The following is a 21,763-nucleotide window of genomic DNA, read 5'->3' on the forward strand; positions in this document are numbered from 1 at the left end:
CCTTGTAAGACTTAACCTCTTTTTTTATTCTGCAGACTCCTATTTTGTGACATATTAAACCTTCAACTTTTCCTGTGTCTGTTGTGATGTCTCAAAATGGCCAAAACTCCTTAGAGCTTCCCAGTTGTCTTAAATGCTGCTCTTCACTCTAGAACAATGGTTCTCTAAATATGATCCTCAGGTCAACAGCAGCATATTCTGGGGAACTTGATAGAAATGCAAAATCTAGCTTACTTCTAAGACCTACCAAATAAGTGACATGTTGTTTGTTGTTTGTTTTCAACAAGACCTCCCAGTGATTCTGATGTGTGCCCAACATGGAGAACCACTGTTCAAAGAGCATTTGCTACCTTCCTTTGCCCCGGTAAATCCTATACACCAGCTCAGATCTTACTTCTTTGAAGAAATTTCTATTACTTTCCAAGTTTCTCAATGAATCCTGTATTTTCCACAGAGTTAATACAACTCATGATTCAGTATACCTATAGATTTCTATACCCATCAAAAAATTCTGATTAAATGATTTGGATGGAGAATGGAAATAGGAAAATTGAAACACACATAACATTCCTGGGTGATCCTACTGACAACCCAAATTTATAATTACAGAGTTAACTATATAGTTCTGCATTTTGTGGAGTTGCAGTGGTTACCATTGTCAACAACAGAAATGTATTGAATGTGTAATTTTGTTATAAGTAAACTTCAGTCTGTGTCAATCTGAATTTTTTCTTTCATTACTTTGTAGTGAGTAATACACTTTATTTTTTTCTTAAAATATATTTGAAGTGTATTATACATAGGGATAAGTACATATTTCTTCAGTGTATACCTTGATAAGATTTTCATAGACAAACAATGCACATAAAACCAACAACCAAGTCAGAAACCTGAACATTATTGGGACACCTGGGTGGCTCAGTTGGGTGAACATTTCAGCTAATTTCAGCTCAGGTCATGATCTCAGGGTCCTGAGATTGAGCCCAGCATCAGACTCTGAGCTCAGCAAGGATTCCGCTGTAATTACATTATTTCCCTCTGCCCGCCCCCCTGCATGCACTCTCTTTCTCTAAAATAAATAAATAAATCTTAAAATAAACAAACAAATCTGAACCTCACTAAGATTCCAGAAGTTCCCCTTGTGCTTCCAGTGAGTGACCACTATCATGTTGCCTTCCAACAGCTTAGTTTTGTCCATTTTTGTACTTTTATTAACAGAATCAAGCACTATTTTTTTTTTACTTATTTTTACATAAAAAGGTTACCACAGTAAACTCTTTGAACACTTCCAAGTGACATTACATTAAATAAACAACCATGCAATTTTGTCTTCAGCCTGCATTTTAGCAAAATATTTGGAAACTCCCAACTCTGTCACTATTTTGGGTGAAGTTTTGGCTCCCCCAGCAAATGCTTATTTCTACACGGGACTTCTCTCATGGTCTGTGCTCCTGAATCCACTGTTCTTACTAGTGGCTTACAAGGTAATAGCTGATCACCTACCCTGATGTGACAAATAGCCTCCTTGTACATGTAGGTAAGCCCACTGGCAAATGAAGCCAATCAGAGTTCCTGAGGTTTGAGTATTTGTTCCAGCCAAATTAAAATTCAGAAGATTATTAAGCATGCAGAATTATTGGATTTGCACCAAATATGAGGTATTCAGCAGTCTGGAAGTGTTTATTGCTCTAATCCATTCTTAAGCGCTAAATGTGACATTTTGGTGTGTAATGAAAACTGTTTCTTTCTCTAGCTCCCTGTATTACTCCCTAGTTGAAAGGACTGTGCACTGCCAGCTTTCATGATGTCTGAGGTTAAGCATCTTATTTCTATGCTCTTCACAGAAGGACTTCTGTCCTTGCTTACCCATTCTGAAACTTGGGTGAAGACTCTTGCCTTTATGGGGGGTGGATGCAAGCTTATAGCTAGCCAACTGTGCTCTAGCAAAGGCACAATTTTGGACTAGGAGAGCCTGGATTCAAATTCCATATCTGTGTGACTTTTCTCAAGTTGCATACAATTCTATGCATATCAACTGCCCCATTTGTAAAGTAGTGATACAGTGCTATTCTACCCATAGGGGTTTTGCTAAGTTTAAGTGTATTCAGTTATATAAACATAATGTCTTTTTTCAACAGTGTCCAGAAAGTAATAAGCATAATCCAAATGTTAGCTTTTAAAGTTATTGTCCATAGCATTTGGATATGAACGAATCAATAAAGCAATCCCAGGGACCCCGTCCTTCCCTCAATCATTTAGAAGCCTTAGTATAGACCCATGACTAGTTCTGAGAGAAGCTCTGCTTCAGGGTCAACCATACCCCTTAGTACAAATCCAGATGCATAAACTACTATGTAAGTCCTGAACTTGTGCAATATGCTTGCTCTACCCTCCTCCCCCAAGTCCTGACTACTTCCTGTCTCTCTCAATTCCTGTGCACTTGACCTCTTGAAGTCAGTACCCCACCCACTTCTTTAGAAAGACAGCTTGCTTTTGCCTGCCTGAATTGATGTTTCGGTCAGCTTCCAGCACAGACTTAGGCTCTGTCATGTACCCAAACCTTTAAAGATCAGGAGAAACCATCACTGTCACTTGATCTCGACTCAAATTTGGGGTACTTATAGCCACCTCTTGCATTCTTATAAAAACCAAATGAAATCAAAATTTACATGACAAGCGTCCACCTATAAAATAAGGATAAATTACCTACATGGTAGATTTCATAGAAATTAGGTGAGATTACAGATTTGAAACCTTAAATACAATATCTGGTTGAAAAACATGCTCGAGTATTGATAGCAGTATTTTATTATGATGCAGTAAAATATAAAGCCCATATCACAATAAGTGATAAAAAGTAATCTCCACAGTATTTTGCAGAATACTGTAGTTACTGGAGTAAGGGTGGATTTTGGCCTGCTTAAATAAAGCAGTGTAAGGAGAGAACATTGCAGGACCATGCACTACCACCAGGAAGCATCCATAGGCAGACTGAGTAATGGAACGTGATCATTAAGTATCTTACAGCAGATACAGTATCTATGATAGAATATATAAACTGCTGGTGGGCACATATTGCGTGGAGCACTGGGTGTGGTGCATAAACAATGAATTCTGGAAATTAAAAGAAATTTTAAAAATAAAAATTAAAAAAAAAAGAATATATAAACTGTTAGAACTTGTTCTCAGCATTGTTACAGTTGAAACATGATGGTTTAGATAAGTAGAACTGTTACTCCACTATAGATAGTAGAACCAAGAGGATATTATATAGTACTCTGTCTTCACCGGACTCTCACCTACCTGACTGTCTGATATATAGACCTGGATTTTCATGCTTCTATGTAAGCTCAAATTATCCACATAAATACACCCCATGAGCACAGGAGCGCACACACACACACATCCCATGCATGCACACATTACTTATATCCTTGGTCAAGTTAAGATCTATTCATCTAGTATGGTGGATGTTCGCTGACAGCAGATTTCAAAATATTTTGACTGATCCACAAGAGGAAATACATTTCATACTGGAAGTCTAGCAGAGATGTGCAGGGGTGTGTGTGTCTGTGTGTGTGCGCACGTGTATAGAATTAGGTAGATTTTATCTAAATGTATCATCCACAAAAAAGATTGTGAAAGCTTCACAAATAGTACATGCTTTTATTATGACTCATACATTATTATACAGCTTGTCATATCTGATTCTCTTTACTTTTCTTCTACTTTGTTTTTTTAAAATCCTGGTTTCAATCCACCATTTTCAGATTTCAAATCCACTAAAGTCTTGACCTGCTGTTTGGAAAATGCTGTTTTAGAAAATGGTTACTGAGTTCTTAAGTGAATCTTGAATCAAAAATGTTGCTTTGTGTTATGTTCTATAAAACTAATTAGACTTCAGCCTTGAAAAACCACATAGCATTTTGACCAAACTCTGCATGTAACAAATTCAAGTATGCGCAAGAAGTAAAGTTTCTGCTTGCTGAAAATGGGTCAGTTCTTTTCTCTACCCATAATACTTGTCCTTATAGCCCTGTTTTCCAATAAATGCCTTGTATGCTCAAAGTTTATTTTTGAGCTCAAAACTGATTGCTCAAGAATGACAGGTGAAATATTAAAGAACATTCTTTGAAATGCCTATGACTGCCAGCAATAGCATGAAAGTAATTTGCACATTATGAAAAGTTCTCTCTTTTTTTCTTTCTATTTTTAAGAATTTTAAAATAAAACTGCTAAGTAGCTCTATTTAGTCACACATTACTTTTCTTTCAGCCTTCATTTGCTGCCCCCCACCAATTTCCTGCTCTATTCACTTGATCTGGCAGAATGACGACCTATACTTAATTACTTTCTAACTTTCCATGAATTTCTGTAGACATCCAAGTAGCTGAGACCAAAGTTTTAAGTGTTGTCAGGATTTGTTTAGCTTTGTGAGCTCTTCCAAAGTGTGCCGATCTCAAAAAATCCTTTACAAACTAAAAACAAGAAAGTCAATTTTTTTTCTTTTATCTTTACTTTCCTATGTTAGTCTTTTGGTATATATGTTTACACGTTGAATAGGGGACAATATGAATTGACCCTTCCCCCAACAAAAGTTGAATAATTTTCCAAACATAATAGATGTAATAATTTAGTCTTTTCTAAATGATTGATGATGCTGATGAAGTTCTAGAACCTAGGTGAGGTTCAATATGGGCTGAGGGCCGGAGCCGATGACCAAGAAAGAATTCTTGAGACATCTTTGGTGCAAAATGGTGGCTTATTAAAGCACAGGGACAGGACCCGTGGGCAGGAAGAGCTGCTGCCCCAGGGATGAGAGGAGTGGCTGGTTATATACATAGGAGTTGGGTAGGTGAGGACAAAGGGGTGTTCAGAAGGGCTATTGGGGTAAAGAAGACTGTCAGGATATTGAAGTCCTGGTTACTATCAAGCCAAGGCCACTCTCCCTCTAAAGAGACACTAACATAAAGACAATTAGGAGTCTCCTGGTGGAATGTTATATTCCTGCTATCAAGCATCCTTGTTAGTGAGATTTGGGTTTAGAAGAAATTTAACTTTATTTACATTTCCTTCTACCTCAGCCTCCTTCGGTTTTTATGGAGGGGAGGGAGACATTAGGGCTTGAGGAACTGAGTTATGTGCCTTTGGAAATTGGGCTATTGATAAGGTAACTTCTTTGTTGTAAGTCTCAAGGACATTTGTAAACCAAGGGAGACTCCTGCCTTGCAGGATTGTGATCTCTGCAAGTTAACTATTTGTTTTTCTTTTAGGGCAGTCAGGGGTGCCTGAGGAATGTGACGCATATTACCAATATTACCAAGGGGGTGGAGAGGGGATGCAAGGTGCCAGCTTTTGCTTTGTCCTCAGCCAACCTCCTGCTCCCTCATCAATGCCTCCTTTATCACATATTAAGATTCATACTACAGGGGTGCCTGGGTGGCTCAGTGGGTTAAGCCTCTGCCTTTGGCTCATGTCATGATCCCAGGGTCCTGGGATTGAGCCCTACATCGGGCTCTCTGCTCAGCAGGGAGTCTGCTTCCCCTTCCTCTCTGCCTGACTCTCTGCCTACTTGTGATCTCTCTCTGCCAAATAAATAAAATTTAAAAAAAAATTTGTACTACAGTGTTATAAACTATTCATCCCTTTGGTCTCTATTTATTTTTGTGTAAATACTAAATCATGTTAATTACTGAAAATATGTTTATATATTTGAAAGGTGAGTGCCTTTCTGGTTTTCTATTTTCCTTATACTAATATTTACAAAGAAAAAAGCCTTGGAACCAACCAGTTTTTCTTAATTGAATTCCTTATTTATCAGTTGAAATTGCCCTTGGCCATAATTTTATATTCCATTTGTTCTGGTGATAAAAATTGTTTCTAAATTATAAAAATAGAAACACATGCAGTGTATCCAGTACATTTATGATGTTTAATAAGGAGCACCATGGATTCCAGTTTTACTACTACGTGAACAATTGAATATTTCTTGAGCATGTAAGTAGGTTGACATCAGTACATTAATTGGTCGAAGTTCAAGAGAAGAGAGGTAAAATAAGGAGCATTAATGAATACATAGGGATAAACATTCAATTGCATCCTAAATAGGTGGAAAGATTTATCTTTGTCAGCAAGAGACAATCTCAAAGTAGATACTCAGTGGCAAAGGAATAAAACTTAAAGAAAAAAAGCCTTTATCTAAAACACTAATTATGTAGTTCATGCAGAGACAAATAATACTGTGGAAACATTTGTGATGTCTGTATTAGACCATAGAATTAACATATAGTTAAGATTCATGGCATAAAGTCATGAAATAGAAGAAGCAGCAGGGGACACCTGGGTGGCTCTCTTGGTTAAATGTCTGCCTTCAGCTCAGGTGATGATCCCAGGGTGCTGGGGTTGAGCCCGTCATTGGGCTCCCTGCTCACCTGGGAGCCTGCTTCTCCCTCTCCCTCTGCCTGCTGCTCTGCTGGCTTGTGCTCTCTCTGTCTCTCTGCGAAATAAATAAATAAGACCTTAAAAAGAAGAATTAACAGCAGGAGAGAGGAAAAGCAGAGAAAAGAAAAAAGAAATTAACAGAGATGTGTGTTAACACTGCTTCCTTGTATATAAATTTTCTCAGTAGTGGAGCAGAAGATAGAAAGTGACGGAGAACAAGGATTGAACTTCTCTGGTATCAGGGAAACCTGAAGATACAGAGCTTCTGCACTGGTTTTTGACCATCTGTCCTCCACCTATTCATTTTTGTCCTATTTCTTCTATATTTTCCTTTTATTAATATGATCTCCACTTCTTTTTAACATGGAAAATTCATACTTTAGAAATACTGATTAAAAAAAAATACTAATTAAAATTCACATAGAAGGTGTCAGTTTTGTTCTTTATGGTGCATTTTAATAATTGTGGTGAAATACATCTGACAAAATTGATCATTGGTAAGTGCACAGTTAGTGGCTCTACATGCATTGACATTGCTATGGACACCAAGCTACACCATCCATCCCAAAACATATTTTTTACTCTCACAAAAAAAACATTAAACAATACCTTCTTGTTCCCCAGCCCTTGGCAACAACATTCTACTTTCTGTCTACAAATCTGACTAACCTAAGTTCCTCAAAACCAAAGAATCATACTTTCCCTCTTTTTAAATATATTTTATTTTATTTTATTTTTAAAGATTTTATTTTAAATTTTTTTTTAAAGATTTTGTTTATTTAACAGGGAGAGACACAGCTTGAGAGAGAACACCACAGGAGGAGTGGGAGAGGCAGACTTTCCACTGAGCAGGGAGTCCAATGCAGGGCTAGATCCCAGAACCCTGGGACTGTGACCTGAGCTGAAGGCAGATGCTTAATGATTGAGCCACCCAGGTGTCCCCATACTTGCCCTCTTGTAACTAGCTTGTTACACCAAGCTTAGTATCTTCAAGGCTCATGTCGTAGCATGTATCCGAATTTCCTCTGTTTTTAAAGAAAAATAATGTTCCATTGTATTACATTCTGTAGCCTGTTTATCCACTGTCTGTAGATCTTCTCCTGATTCTTAACATATATTTTTGAAGCACACAATCTTACAACACTTAGGGAGAACGATGCCAGTTGCATTAAATGTTTTAATTCCAGGGTCTTGCCCAAATCCTCAGAAGTAGATGTTCAATAAGTAACTTAGATGGGTAAAAGAACATAATAAATTTAAGCACAGGAGTATATGAAATCAAATGTAGGGAAGAAACGAGCAAAGCTATGCTGGGTGGGGGTTAGTGAACTGTGGTAAATACTCTCCTGAGCAAAAAAGTTCTGTGGAAGAGCTGGGTTCGTTTTCATCAAGAGTCCTGGGATTATAATGTGTAGGATGTTAGTTCTTCCCTCTTTATTTCTACAAGTCAAAACAAAAAGTTGTAGCATCACACTATGATATTGTGATTTGTGTAGCTTATAAAACCCATCCAACCTTTTATAATTCCAGTAGTATTCATGCTGATGTATGAAACTTAAAAAGGCCACTACATGAAACTTTAATTACTTCATTCCAACCAATTCAGAATTATTATACTAGTCTAAGGGGTGGGGGTGGGAGAGTCAACATTTAAATACAGAAGAAATTCAGAAATAAATCACCATCCCTTCACTCTGCATGTTTTCATAACCATAGAAACTTCTGTAGTTTAACCTGCTAACCATCAAGAAAGTTTCCATAAGCCAAAATGCTTTTATAAACATGCAGGAATCAGTCTTCATTTCAAAGGTCCAAAATGAAAGCACACAGTAAAACCAAGCAATTCCTTCAACTAGGAGGTTTGATTTAGGACTCTGAAAACATTACTGCTACAAAATGCCTTTTCCAGCCATCAAAAACGCAAAGTATCAAATTCTATAATAAAATGAAGGGTGATAACTTTCAACTAGTTTTTCCTACTTTCATATAAATGGTATCCTACAGTACATAGCCTTCTCAGATTGGCTTTTTTTACTTAGATATAAGCATATAAATTCACCCAAATTGTGTGGTTTGACACCTCTTTGATTCTGAGCACTACAGTGTGGATGTCCCACAGTTTATCCATTCACCTGGGTAGCGTCATCTGGGTTGCTTTCAGTTTTTGGCAATTATAAATAAAGTTGCTGTAAACCTGTGCATATAGATTTTTGTGTGGACATAATTTTTCACCACTTGCATCAGTAACTAGGATTGTGCTTACTGTGTCATGGGATAAGTCTATGTTTTAATTTTGGAAGAAACTGCCAGTCTGTCTGCCAGAACAGCTAAACCTTCTTACTTTCCTCATAATGAGTAAATTCTTCATTTCTCTACATCCTCACCTGTGTTTGGTACTGCTGGTTTTTCATTGTAGACACTGTAGTGATAGCTTGTTGTTTTAATTTGCTTTTCCCTAATTGAAATTATGTGGAATTATGTGCTCTTTTGCCATTTGTGTATCTTCTCTGGAGAGACATTCGTTCAGATTTTTGCCCACTTGTAATTGGATTATTTATTTTCTTACTGCTGGGTTTGAGAGTTACTTGGGTTTTTTGGGTATAACTCCTTGATCAGATACATGATTTGCAAATATTTTCTCCCATCCTGAGATTGCTCTTTTCTTTCTCTTGATGATGTTATTTGCAAAGCAAAATCTTTTTTAATTAATAAAGTTCAAATTATTTATTTTCTTTCATGAATTTTGTCCTTGATATTTTATGTAACATCTCATCACCAAACCCAAGGTCATGCCTGTTTTCTGTTTTTCCTTTGAAAGATTTTATACTTTTGCATTTTCATTTGAGTTAAGTTGAGTTTTCGAGTTAAATTCTGAGTTAAATTTCATGTTAAGTAGGGTATGTGTTAAGGTTTATTTTTTGTGATGTCTGTATGCTTTTGTTTCTTTGCCAAAAATATGTCAGATATATTTGTATGAGTCTTCATGAGTTTTCTCTTCAGTTATATTCATGTGTGTGTGTGTCCAATATCAGATGACTTTAAGTGTAATATCAGGTACTTTAAGAATCATATATATGATATATACATATATATGTAGATATATACATATATATATATATATCTTCTGTATTTTATTCTTCATCTTTCTGGTTAGAAATTTAGGAGGACACATATTACATGGAGCACTGGGTTTGGTACGTAAACAATGAATCTTGGAACACTGAAAAAATTAAATTAAAAAAAAATGGGTTCCAACATCAAAAAAAAAATAAAACGAAATTTATCAATCGAAGCAATCTTTTCAAAGAACAGGTTTAGTTGCATTGACTTCATTGATTTCTTTTTGTTTTACTGTTTTAAGTTTTATGGATTTCTGTTATCTTAATTATTGTTTTCCTTTTGTTAGCTTGCTATTTACTTTGTTTTTATTTTTCTGATGTATTAAGATAGAAATTTAGATTATGTGTATTGCTATTTCCAGAGGTTCAGCAATTTTCCATATATTTTTCTGATTTTATTTTCATTCCCTTATGATCAGAAGAAATACCTCATGATTCTATTCCCCTATGTCAGTTCTGTACCATAAGAGAGACTTTTTTTTAGAGTTCTACCAAATTTTCTGTGGATTCTCGTTGCGGATGGGGGAGAAAAAGCTGGTAAAGGGATAGGAACTTGACCTAATTTTGCTTTCCCAAAGGATTCACTATCTCTCACCAGTGTATACTCAACTTCCACTAATTTGCCAATCACCTCGCTGAACACATCTTACTGCTCTGACTGTTTTATTACCCAGCCAGTAATCATGTCTTATCACAGCCTGCAGACTCTTGTCCCATATTTTAGACTAGTTGAATACTCACGAAGCCTTCAGCACTACGATAGAGGTGAAGAAAATTTGAGAACTTGCTGTTTGTATGGCTTTTGTACTCTTTACACATCATTCAGAGTTTGAAGGTTTTCTCCATTTCCTAGTTTTGTTGAAAATACAGTATTTTTTCTCATTCTCCTATCGCTTTGTATTATTTCCAAAAGAATTAATGGAAGATTCAGAACTAAATTGTCTCTGTATTTCTCTAACCTTGATATTTCAGTGGAATTTTTAAAAAATTAAACAATCTTTTTGTTTTGTTGACTGTTTCCTTTGCTGAGCAGAAGCTTTTGATCTTGATGAAGTCCCAAAAGTTCATTTTCCACTTTTGTTTCCTTTGCCTTTGGAGACATATCTTGAAAGAAGTTGCTATGGCTGATATCAAAGAGGTTACCACCTATGTTCTCCTCTAGGATTCTGATGGATTCCTGTCTCACGTTGAGGTCTTTTATCCATTTTGAGTTAATCTTTGTGTACAGTGAAGAATGGTCGAGTTCATTCTTCTACATATAGTTTTCCAGTTTTCCCAGCACCATTTTATTGAAGAGACTGTCTATTTTCCACTGTATATTTTTTCCTGTTTTGTCAAAGATTATTTGACCATAGAGTTGAGGGTCCATATCTGGGCTCTCTACTCTGTTTAACTGGTCTATGTGTCTGTTTTTACGCCAGTACCATGTTGTCTTGGTGATCACAGCTTTGTAGTAAAGCTTGAAATCAGGTAACATGATGCACCCACTTTTGTTTTTCTTTTTCAACATTTCCTTAGCAATTTGGGGTCTCTTTGATTCCATACAAATTTTAGGATTATTTTCTCCAGCTCTTTGAAAAATATCGGTGGAATTTTGATCAGAATGGCATTAAAAGTTTACATTGCTCTAGGCAGTATAGACATTTTTTTTTTTTATTTTTTATTTCCAGCATAACAGTATTCATTATTTTTGCATCACACCCCGTGCTCCATGCAATCCGTGCCCTCTATAATACCCACCATTTTAACAATGTTTATTCTTCTGATCCAAGAGCATGGAATGGTCTTCCATCTATTTGTGTCTTCTTCAATTTCTTTCATGAGTGTTCTGTAGTTCCTTGAGTACAGATCCTTTATCTCTTTGGTTAGGTTTATTCCCAAGTATCTTATGGTTCTTGGTGCAACCCACAGAATGGGAGAAGATATTTGCAAATGATAGTACAGACAAAAGGTTGATATCCAGGATCTATAAAGAACTCCTCAAACTCAACACACACAAAACAAATAATCATATCAAAAAATGGGCAGAAGATATGAACAGACACTTCTCTAATGAAGACATACAAATGGCTATCAGACACAAAAAAATATGTTCATCATCACAAGCCATCAGGGAGATTCAAATTAAAACCACATTGAGATACCACCTTACACGTTAGAATGGCCAAAATTAGCAAGACAGGAAACAACATGTGTTGGAGAGGATGTGAAGAAAGGGGAACCCTCTTACACTGTTGGTGGGAATGCAAGTTGGTGTAGCCACTTTGGAGCACAGTGTGGAGATTCCTTAAGAAATTAAAAATAGAGCTTCTCTATGACCCTGCAATTGCATTACTGGGTATTTATCCCCAAAGATTCAGATGTAGTGAAAAGAAGGGCCATCTGTACCCCAATGTTTATAGTAGCAATGGCCATGGTCGCCAAACTGTGGAAAGAACCAAGATGCCCTTCAACGGACGAATGGATAAGGAAGATGTGGTCCATATACACTATGGAGTATTATGCCTCTATCAGAAAGGATGAATACCCAATTTTTGTAGCAACATGGACAGGACTGGAAGAGATTCTGCTGAGTGAAATAAGTCAAGCAGAGAGAGTCAATTATCATATGGTTTCACTTATTTGTGGAGCATAACAAATAACATGGAGGACATGGGGAGATGGAGAGGAGAAGGGAGTTGAGGGAAATTGGAACCATGAGAGACTATGGACTCTGAAAAACAACCTGAGGGTCTTGAAGGGGCGGGGGGGTGGGAGGTTGGGGGAACAAGGTGGTAGGTATTAGGGAGGGCACGTATTGCATGGAGCACTGGGTGTGGTGCAAAACAATGAATACTGTTAAGCTGAAAAGAATTTTTTTAAAAAGCAGCAACAAAATAAATAAATAAATATTAAGCAACCTTTTTTTTTTTAAATGCAGTATGTATTTTTCTATAATCTCTTAAAAATTTTTTCACTTTGTTTGCATTCACATTACATTGTCATTTCTTTTCCTCATGCTTGGTATGTTTTTCTGTTTAGGCCTCACAAGAGCTTAGTTTGTTTGATGGCACTTCTTAAAGAGCAATAGTACCAATGAAGTAGCTAAGTCTCTTGTTAATAAATGAAAACTCATTAAGATATTTTGCATTACAGGTGAACTATGATGCAGTAAATTCAGATAAATACTTGGAATCAGTTCTTGAAGATGTATTTTTAAAGTGCTGTATGTTTCAAATACCAGTTTCTTTCACTTCCTGTACCTGAAAATGTGGTTGGAAAATATATTTTTAAAGATTATAATAATGTAAAATACAAATCTCTTTGTATATTTTTTCTCTTAAATCAGAATATCTTCTAATTTCTAATATTTCTAATTTCTAAGCCAAGGTGGAAGGCCTCTTATTAAGTTAAAGTAGAATCTATTTTTAAAAATGTAACTTAAGGGCGCCTGGGTGGCTCAGTGGGTTAAGCCGCTGCCTTCGGCTCAGGTCATGATCTCAGGGTTCTGGGATCGAGTCCCGCATCGGGCTCTCTGCTTGGCAGGGAGCCTGCTTCCCTCTCTCTCTCTCTGCCTGCCTCTCCGTCTACTTGTGATTTCTCTCTGTCAAATAAATAAATAAAATCTTAAAAAAAATGTAATTTAATTTTTTTTAGTGTTCCAAAATTCATTGTTTATGCACCACACCCAGTGCTCTGTACAATACGTGCCATCCATAATACCTATCACTAGGCTCAACTCACCCCTGTAAAAAACCCTCAGTTTGTTCCTCAGAGTCCACAGTCTCTCATGGTTTGTCCAACCCCCTCCAATTTTCCCCAACTCACTTCCCTTCTCCATCTCCCAGTGTCTTCCCTGTTATTCCTTATGCTTCCATGTTATTCCTTATGGTTTCACAAGTAAGTGAAACCATATGATATTTGACTCTCTCTGCTTAACTTATCTCACTCAGCAGAATCTCTTCCAGTCCCGTCCATGTTGCTATAAAAGTTGGGTATTCATTCTTTCTGATGGAGGTATAATACTCCATAGTGTATATGGACCACATTTTCCTTATCCATTCATCCGTTAAAGGGCATCTTGGTTCTTTCCACAGTTTGGTGACCGTGGCCATTGCTGCTATAAACATTGGGGTACAGATGGCCCTTCTTTTCACTACATCTGTATCTTTGGGGATAAATACCCAGTAGTGCAATTGCAGGGCCATATGGTAACTCTATTTTTAATTTCCTAAGGGATCTCCACACTCCAGAGTGGCTGCCCCAACTTGCATACCTACCAACAGTGTAAGAGGGTTCCCCTTTCTCCACATCCTCTCCAACACATATTGTTTACCATCTTGTTAATTTTGGCCATTCTAATTGGTGTAAGGTAGTATCTCAATGTGCTTTTGATTTGAATCTCCTTGATGGCTAATGATGATGAACATTTTTTCCTGTGTCTGTTACCCATTTATATTTCTTCTTTAGAGAAGTGTCCTTTCAGGTCTTTTGCCCATTTTTTTGACATGATTATCTGTTTTGTGTGTGTTGGGTTTGAGGAGTTCTTTGTAGATCTTGGATATCAGCCCTTTACCTGTACTGTCATTTTTTATTATCTTCTCCCATTCTGTGGGCTGCCTCTTTGTTTTACTGACTGTTTCCTTTGCTGTGCAGAAGCTTTTGATCTTGATGAAGTCCCAGAAATTCATTTTCTCTTTTGTTTCCTTTGCCTTTGGAGACATATCTTGAAAGAAGTTGCTTTGGCCAATGTTGAAGAGGTTACTGCCTGTGTTCTACTCTAGGATTTTGATAGACTCCTGCCTCATGTTGAGGTCTTTTATCTATTTCGAGTTTATCTTTGTGTATGGTATAAGAGAATGGTTGAGTTTCATTCTTCTACACATAGCTGTCCAATTTTCCCAGCACCATTTATTGAAGAGACTGTCTTTTTTCTACTGTATATTTTCCAATGTATATATTTTCAAAGGCTATTTGACCATAGAATATTTTTTTTAAGATTATTTATTTACTTGAGAGAGAGAGAGAGCAGAAGTTGGGGGGAGGAACAGAGGGAGAGGGAGAAGTAGGCTCCTTGCTGGCCAGGAAGCCCAAAAGCAGACACTTAACTGACTGAGCCACAGGCACCCCTAAAATAAAATCTTATTAGTTGAAATTTCTTCCTTGTTTTAAGTTATTTTGAAGATTTTTTTTTTACTATTTTAAATAATCCCTAGGTTATTTTTAATTTGCTCCATTTTTATTTTTGTTATGAGAGAAATCAGATGTGTCACTATCATTTTTTAGTTTCCATTAGTACATAACTATAGCACAATAGAAATATTCTTTGTTATTATGCTTTATAATATAGTCTTTTAATTTAAAATTTCCTTAGTTTCAAGGAAAAAATGGTTACACTTTTTAGATATGACATCACCTTGTCTTCTCAGTCAATGATAAAGGATCATTGAAGTCTCCAACTATAATAGTAGATTCATCTATTTCTCCTTGCAGCTTTTTTGGTTTCCCCTACATATTTTGATACTTTGTTGTTAGGTGCATCCACATTAAAGATTATTATGACTTATTGAAGGATTGCCCTTGTCAATCTTTAGGTAGTATCCTCTTTATCCCTGATAATTTTCCTTGTTCTGAAGTCAGCTTTATATGAAATTAATATAGCTACTCCAGCTTTTTTTGATTAATGCTAAAATGATACTGTCTTTCTCCATCACCCAAGTTTTAATCTATCTTTGTCTTTATATTTAAGTAGAGTTTCTTATAGAAAAATAATCTAAACTTTCTGTTCCAGTTTTGATAATGACTGTTTCTTCAGAATGGGTTGGTTTTTTTTTTTTTTTTCATTTTTGTTTTCTCTTTTAGTATGCTTTGTAAGTATGCACTAGGTAAAGGAAACTAAGATAAATGGGTCATTTGTGTGAGCTTTACAGTTATCTGGTTGTAAGTTAGTCTGTTTATTATTTGTTATAATTCTAAGTGTTAAAGGCTAAAATTTCCTCTGATGTCCTTGTTTGTGTCTTCTCTGCTATCTTTGAGTTTCTCTAGAGATTTCTCAAACAAGGTCTGAGATGTGTGGTTCTTTCAGTTGTATCTCCCTATTATTACACCCTCCTAATGTGGTGTTAATGTTGGAGGGAGGGAAGAGAAAGCATTCTATTTCCCTGCTATTATGGACTGAATGTTTGTGTTGCCCAAAATTTGTATGTTGATATCCTAATCCCCATCATGATGTTATTAAGAGGTGAGAACTTTTCCCTGTGATTAGGTTATGAGGGTAGAGTCCTTAAGAATATTAGTGCTCTTATAAAAGGGAGGCTGGAAAGTGTTCTCAGCACTTCAGCCATGTGAGAACACAGGAAACAGCCATCTGTGAGCCAGGAAGTGGGCCCTCACTAGACAACAAGTCTGCCAACACCTTAATCTTGGACTTCCTGATCCCTAGCACTATGAGAAATGAATTTTTATTGTCTATAAGCTATTCAGTGTATGGTATTTTTTTTTTTTAAGCCTGAACTATGACATTCTATGGTCCTATGATTAGGTGTCCATTTTTAAGTGAGTCAGTGACCCAGAGATTTAACTTTCCCAAGTGTTTCCCTACACTTCTCACTTCCATAGGTGAGACAGGAAGGCTAGAGGTGGCTAACATTATATATTCACTAACTAACCTTCTTCTACATGAAAAACTAGCAAGAGCTAACATTTGGCCTTCCCCTTCCCTTGGATGGGTTAGGCTCCAGTAAAACCTCAGTCACTTACACTGTGATTAAAACAATTTCTCTTAAGGGCAGGCCTTGGAAGGAAGAATAGAATGCTCTGGAAATAGTTTAGATGGCTTCTTTTCTCCTCCCCCTGCCAAAATCACAAGGGATTATTTTTCCCTGATGAACAATGTGAGAAAATGGTGGGGCTCCTAGAGGTGAAATCCAAAAGTGTTGGTGGGGAGTGTCCCTACCACTGGGATTGTATCCCGGGGGTTAAATTCCCAGGCTTGTCCACCCTGAACCTCCAGCATCTGCCAATCATATACGAGATTTCCCTTCCTTGGTGTTGGTTCCCTCACTCATTTCTCCTCCTGGGCTTCCCCTCCAGTGACATTCTCTCCAACTGGCCACTTGTTTCTCCAATTCTAGGAATAGCAGTTTGCCCTGTGACCTCACTTCTCTGATGGATCTAAGACAAGTTGTTGTTTTCAGTTTGTTCAGATTATTTTTCTTGTCTTGAGTACTGACATAATAGCTTCTAAGATCTTTACCTGCTGAATCAGATAATAGAGTTCTATTTCTTGTAACTGTAATGTTTTATGACTTTTCCCAGCATTATTAATTTTAAATAGGTTTAAATAGCAGGTGATATGTTTCACAAACTTTGGTTGATGTGTTGAAGTTTTTCATTCCCTTTTATTCCATGACCACAGGGAGATGATTATTTAGAATGCCTGCGGATGTCTCTGACTTGATTCCTATTTCTTTTTTGTCATCTGGCATTGGGAATATTCAAGTTCAGATGAAAAAGATTTAATTTCTGATTCTAGGGATTTGAGTCTTTGAGAAAAAAAATCTATTAGTTTCAAACAATGTATGCCTTGTTTTTTATTGTTGTTGTTGTTGTTGTTGTTGTGTGTGTGTGTTTATGTAGTATCAAATGATTGTTGACCTTTTGTTTTACCAAGCTTAAGAGGGAAAGGGGAGTCATTCTCCTAAGTCACTAGTGAATTATCCATGCTCCATGGTCCCATGTAATGGGATTTTGAAACCCATTTTTGGGATTCAGTTCCATTCAGCACCATTCCACTCAATCCAGTTCCACTCAACACCATTCAGTACACTGTCCCAGGGGCTAGAAAAAAAGTATCAAGTAAAATGAGCTCAGAATATGTAAATAAATTTAATGGCAGCATTTTGAGAGGGCTCATACTGAATCATACAAAATAGTTATAAAAGGTAAAAGGATAGTCATTGCCATTTGGGGCAAAAATAAATATAAGAACAACAGAAAATGAAGGTGAAAAAAGAAAAGAAATAAAGAAAATGAATGCCCATGTTCTGCTACATACACAGAATGATAAGCTGCCAACTTGTCAGTTTCTTCCTGCAAGAAAACTGTTTCATTCAATCTAATGATAATCCAGCTAAAGATAAATGGCATACTAAAAAAAAAAAAAAATGAAGATAAAGTTTCAGAGTTCATATCAACTCTATTAATGTCACTTCTTGGCAGATTTACCTTTGCCTCCCCTTCTCCCACTGTTCTGTGTCCTCCATTTCTGTGGTGATTTGGCTGGCTTTGTCCAGAGCAATGATGGCTCTGCAATGAGAATTTCAACTCTCATTATATACTTCATACTTATATTAGTATCCAAGTGCATAATTTTTTTTAAAGATTTTATTTATTTATTTGAGAGAGAGAAACAGAGAGAGAGCGAGCACGAGAGAGGAGGTCAGAGGGAGAAGCAGACTCCCAGTGGAGCCGGGAGCCCAGTGCAGGACTTGATCCCAGGACTCCAGGATCATGACTTGAGTAGAAGGCAGTCGCTTAGCCAACTGAGCCATCCAAGAGCCCCTCAAGTGCATAATTTTTGAGCTGTCTCATACAACATTAGAAGCATTTAAAGGAATGCAGATAGAATTTTACTTTTTAAAAAAGTGGTAGAAACAATGCTGTATGTTCAGCGTGCCATGTTCATTTTTCTTGAAGCACAAGAAGACAGTATTTCTCAGCCTCCCTTGTATTGAGACCAGGGCTGTGTGATTATGCTCTGGATAGTCTAGTCCACAGATGTCATGCCAAGCACCTGTATATGTCACTCCAGACCTATGAAACCCCATGTGCCAGCATCCTCTCCCTCCTTTTCCCTTCCTCCCTCCCACTTCTATGATCAGAATCAAAGGTCCCCAGGATGACAGAGCTACACTTGTTGAAGAGGGAATGCCAAGGAGAACCACTAACCCACACTGGACCATAGTGTGAGGGAAAAGTAAATGTATATTGTACTCAACCACTATGAGTTTGGGATTGTTTTTAGAACAGCTCGTGAGCATTACTGATGAAATTCTAGAACCTAGGTGAGGTTCAGTGGGCTGAGGTCCAGAGCCGATGACCAAGAAAGAATTCTTGAGACCTCTTTGGTGCAAAATGTGGTTTATTAAAGCATGGGGACAGGACTCCTGGGCAGGAAGAGCTACTGCCCCAGGTTGTGAGGGATGGCAGGTTATGTACCCTGCGGCTGGGGAAGGTGAGGGGAAGGGAGGTTTCAACAGAGCTTTCATATGCTAAAGAGGGCCTAAAAGGATTCCAGAGGCCTTGAGGCTTGATCAGTGTTGTCTTTAGGCCAGCCATTAACATCAAGATAGTTGGGAGATTTTTGGTGGGATATCATAAACCTGCTATCAAGCGTCTTTGTTAGTGAGATTTAGGTTTAGAAGAGATTTAACTTTATTTAGGGCTGAGGAACTGAGTTATTTGCCTCTGGAAATTTGTGCTATTGATAAGGTCAGGGGTGCCTGAGGAATGCTACACATATTACTAAAGGGGGTGCAAGGTACCAGCTTTTGCTTTGTCCTCAGTCAGCCTCCTGCTCCCTCATCATTACTCTGACTAAAACAGGACTCTCCACTCTTCAAGTTCAGAAAACTGAATACTACAGGTTGTGTTTTATCTCCAAAGCAATATTATACCAATTTAAAATCATGGAGACCTGGAGTGCACCCATGGCCATGATGATTCACACTTCCCAGCAAACTCCCTGCACTGGGTGGGCTGAATATTGTAGTGCTCTTGTAGCACCCAAGAAAAGGAAAGCTCACAAGATTCTCAGTTGCTTAGCAAGCCAGGAAATAGATGAACCAGGATAAGGGCTAATTTTTCTGTGCTTTATCTGGTTCCTGCAGAATATTTCTTCACATTGAGCCCTTAGAATCCACCTTCTGCGTTCAGAGAGCCAAAATTAGCAGGCAGGCTCAATTTCCATTATTTCCTATGCGAGAAATCCTGAATTCTCCTTCACACAACTGAAAATCAATCACGTAACACTGTTGCCAAGTACACCTGTGCATCAGAGGAGTACACAGAAGCCCAACGTGATTTGTTTGTTTGTTTTACTATTTTTTTAAATGATAGAACTTTAATAGTTCTCACAAAACAGATTGCTCTGAATATCTCCTTTTGTACTCTTTGACAATTCCAAAGCTTATTTTCAGATGCAATTCTGAAATGATGGCAAATCCTGAAGATAGCACGGTCTTGTGTTATTTAGTAGGATTGGTGGCTCTGCAGCCCCACTCAGGGCTCACCGACATACTCTATCAGCGTCATTGGAATCAGTGTGGTTTAGCCTCTCAGCAGCTTTTCTTCAGGTTGCTGAACCCTCAAGGCTTCTAATTCATCCTCCCCCACCCCGCTCCACACCCACCCTTGGCTGCCTTGCAGAGCTGGTCCCATTAGGAGATGACTACTCCTTAGCAATTTTTTTTGGTTCAAGTTTTTATTTAAATTCTAGTTAGTTAACATACGGTGCAATATTGGTTTCAGGAGTCAAATTCAGTGATTCATCACTAGCATATAATAGTGCTCATCACAACAAGTGCCCTCCTTAATCTCCAGCACCTATTTCACCCATCCCCCTCACGTCCCTCCATCAGCCCTCAGTTTGTTCTCCATGCTTAAGAGTCTCATGGTTTGCCTCTCTCTCTGTTTTTATCTTATTTTATTTTTCTATCCATTCCCCTATGTTCATCTGTTTTGTTTCTTAAATTCCACATATGGGTGAAACCATATGATATTTGTCTCTGACTTAGTTGACTTAGCATAATATACTCTAGTTCTATTCATGTTTTTGCAAATGGCAAGATTTCATTCTTTTTGACGGCTGAGTAATACATCCATTCATCAGCCAATGGACGTTTGGGCTGTTCCCGTAATTTGGCTATGTGAGGAATGCTGCTATAAACATCAAGGTGCATGTATACCTTCAAATTAGTACTTTCATATCCTTTGGATAAATACCTAGTAGTACAATTAATAGATCATAGGGTAGCTCTATTTTTTAACTTTTTGAGGAGCCTCCATACTGTTCTCCAGAGTAGCTGCACCAGTTTGCATTCCCACCAAGAAAATAATTATTTTTAACCAAAGTGTCCTTAATTTTAAGGCAAAAGTCATTACTGACCACCAAGGTTTGAACATTATCATCCTCTAGTTGGAAAAAAGTGATGTTTACTTAACTGGTTTTAAAAATCAACATTCTGAAAACATTAACAGCCAAATAGCATTTAATGAATAATTATGAAAATCAAACCACAAAGCCAAGGATCTGTGACTTTTCAATAACTTCTGCCTTTTATTTTTCCCCCTGGTTACAGTAGACTGTAACCATGTACATGGTTGTAACCATGTACATGGTTGTAACCATGTAACCATGTACATGGTTATAGTCTACTGTAACAGTTTGACTATTGCTCTCTCATTGAATATTTCTTTGGAAATAACAGGTTTGGGAAAGAAAAAAACTAAACCAAATAGTACAGTGTGAAGTATGTTTATACCAAGCTTTAAAAAGAAAATATTACTCAGCATTTCACTCAAATTAAATTCTTATCACACCAAGTTTTTTTCTGACCACTTTTGTCATGAAAATGAATTGTTGAACTCACTACCCTAAAGAACTTTAGTTCAAATATATCCCCACAAGAATCAAACAGTAAAAGGGGTTCATTCTAATATTCTTGGAACACTGCTTTTTCATTTAGGGTTAAAAAAGAATATGCACTGAGAAAGATACAGAATTATTTTAAAAACATTTTGGGGGGAGATGTAGGGATTGTTTTTAAGATGCGAGTCATAAACTTCATATAGCTAAAATATGTGGGAAGTTATTCTTATTTCAAGGATTTTTGTTTCATGGCCTGGCCAAAGAATACATTCTGTGTGGGAGGGGTAGAATCACAACTGCTGGTTATCCTTCATTCAGAGACCTCACTTGCAGAATGTTTTTGTTGTTGTTGTTGTTTTTAATCATGACTATTGCACAGTCTTGAACTTCATTACTTTTATTTGGCCTTTGAAAAAAGTCACTTTTAGGTCCTTTAGCTTCTTTATTTCATTGTTTTTCCTCAGTCTGTTGGTTGTGGTTTATTGGGTTAATGTTTCAAAGTCAACTGCATTTTCATTTGCTGAGATACAACCCTTGTAGAAATCCTATTAGCTTTCTAAATATGAATATTCAA

General features: G+C 37.1%; 1 long non-coding RNA gene across 1 annotated transcript in view; it reads left to right on the top strand.

Moving 5' to 3' along the window:
* The window catches only part of LOC116585602, a 331,358-nt gene that overhangs the window by 181,372 nt on the left and 128,223 nt on the right, over window positions 1–21,763 (top strand). The window lies entirely within an intron of this gene.

Source organism: Mustela erminea, chromosome 3 (genome assembly GCF_009829155.1).
Source record: "Mustela erminea isolate mMusErm1 chromosome 3, mMusErm1.Pri, whole genome shotgun sequence".
Lineage (NCBI taxonomy): Eukaryota > Metazoa > Chordata > Mammalia > Carnivora > Mustelidae > Mustela > Mustela erminea.